Raw genomic sequence first — 2,442 nt, forward strand, 5'->3', positions numbered from 1 at the left:
TCTCATCTTTCTCTTTCTCTCTCTCTCCTCTCTCCCCTCTTTCTTCTCTCCCCCTCTCTCCCTCTCGCGTTCTCTCTCTCTCTCTCCCTCTTCTCTTCTCTCTCTCTCTCTCTCTCTCTTCTCTTTCTCTCTCTTTTCTCTCTGCCTCTCTCTCTCTCTTCTCTCTCTCTTCTTTCTCTCTCTCTCCCCTCCCTCCTCTCTCTCTCTCCTCTCTCTTCATTCTCTCCGCTCTCTCTATTTTCTCTCTCTCTCTCTCTCTCTCTTTCTCCCTCTCTCTCTCTTCTCTCTCTTCTCTTTCTCTCTTCTCTCTCTTTCTCTCTCTCTCTCTTCTCTCTCTCTCTTCTCTCTCTCTGTCTCTCTGTCTTTCTTTCTCTCTCTCTCTCTTCTGTCTCTCTTTCTCTCTCTCTCATCTTTCCTCCCTCTCTCTCTCCCCCCCTCTCTCCTCTCTCTCTCTGTCTCTCTCTCTCTCTGAGTCTCTCTCTCTTGTCTCTTTCTCTCTCTTTCTATCTCTCTCTCTCTCTTTCCACCCTCTTCTCCCCCTCTTCTCTCTGTCTCTCACCCTCTCTTTCTCTCTCTGCAGTTTCTCTCTCTTTTTCTCTCTCTGTCTCTCCTCTCTGTGTCTCTTCTTTCTCTCTCTGTCTCACTCTTTCTGTCTTCTTTCTCTTCTCCTCTTTTCTCTCTCTCATCTCTTTCTCTCTATATCTTTCCCTCTCTCTCCCCTCTCTCTCCTAGTTTTCCCTCGCTCTCTGTCTTTCTACTCTCTCTCCCGTCTCTCTTCTCTCTCCCCCTGTCTCTCCTCTCTCTGGCATTTCTCTCTCTCTCACTTCCTCTCTCTCTTTGCTTTCTCTCTACTCACCCAATACTCACACTCTAACATACTCACATGCTCTCTCTCTTACTCTCTCTCCTCTATTTCTCTCTCTCCCCATCTCCTTCTCTCTCTCTCTTTCTCTCTCACTTTTTCTCTCTCTTCTTTCTCTCTCTATCTCTGTCTCACACTCTTCTCTCTCTCTCTCTGTTTCTCTCTCTGTCTCTTGCTCTCTTTCTTCTCTCTCCTTCTCTCTCTCAGTTTGCTCCTCTCACTCTCTTTCTCTTTCTCTCCCCCCTCCTCTCTCTCTCTTCTCTCTCTCTCTTGCTACTCTCCTCTCTCTCTTCTTTTCTCTCTCTCTTTCTACTCTCTTTCTTCCCTCTCTCTCTTTCTCTCTCTCCCCCCTCTCTCTCTCCTCTTTCCTCCCTCTCCTCTCTTTCTCTTTCTCTCTCTCTCCTCTCTCCCCCCTCTTTCTTCTCTCTCCCCCTCTCTTCTCTCTCTCTGGTTCTCTCTTCTCTCTCTTCTCTCTTTCTCTCTCTCTCTCTCTCTCTTTCTTTCTCTCTCTTTTCTCTGCCTCTCTCTCTCTCTTCTCTCTCTCTTCTTTCTCTCTCTCCCCCCTCCTCTCTCTCTCTCTCTCTTCCCTCTATATACTACTCTCTCTCTATCCACTCTATCTCTCTTTTCCTCCCTCCTCTCTCTCTTCTACTACTACTACTCTCTATCTCTCGTCGTTCTCTCTCTCTTCTGTCTCTCTCGCTCTCACTCATCTTTCCTCCGTCTCTCTCTCCCTCTCTCTGTCTCTCTCTCCCTCTCTCTCTCTCTGAGTCTCTCTCTCTTCTCTCTTTCTCTCTCTCTCTCTTCCCCCTCTCTCCCCCTCTCTCTCTCCCCCTCTCTCTCTTTCCTCCCTCTCTCTCTTTCTCTCACTCTCTCCCCCTCTTTCTTTCTCCCTCTCTCTCCTCTCTCTGTCTTTCTCTCTCTCTCTCTGTAATCTCCTTACTACTCTCTCATCTTTCCTCCCTCTCCTCTCTCTCTCTGCCTCTCTCTCTCTTCTCTCTCTCTTCTCTCTCTCTCTTCCCCCTCTTTCCTCCCTCTCTCCTCTTTGCTCCCTCTCTCTTTCCCCCCTCTCTCTTCTATCTCTCTTTTATATACTCTCTCTCTCTTCTCTCTCTATATATTGCTACTCTGTCTCTGTCTCCACTCTTCTCTGCTGTTTCTCTCTCTTCTCTCTCTCCTCTATTTCTCTCTCTTGCTCTCTCTTTACTCTCTATATTGCTATAACTTTCTCTCCTCTCACCCTCTCTTCTCTCTCACTTTTCTCTCTCTGCTCTCTCTCTCTCTGCTTGTCACTCTTCTCTATCTCTCTGTTTCTCTCTCTGTCTCTTTCTCTTCTTTCTCTCTCCTTCTCTCTCTGCTCCATTCCTCCCTCTCCTCTCTTTTGTCTTTTCTCATACACTCCTCTCTCTCTCTCATCTCTCTCTTCTTTCTCTCTCCCTCTCTCCTTTCTCTCTCTCTATCTCTCTATCTCCACTCTTTTCACTCCCTCTCTCTGTACTCTCTCTCTTTCTCTCTCTCTTCTGACATAATATATAGGTCATTCTTCATATCTCTCCCTCTCTCATCACAATATACTCTCT

This window comes from Sarcophilus harrisii, chromosome X (assembly GCF_902635505.1).
Source record: "Sarcophilus harrisii chromosome X, mSarHar1.11, whole genome shotgun sequence".
Classification (NCBI taxonomy): Eukaryota; Metazoa; Chordata; class Mammalia; order Dasyuromorphia; family Dasyuridae; genus Sarcophilus; species Sarcophilus harrisii.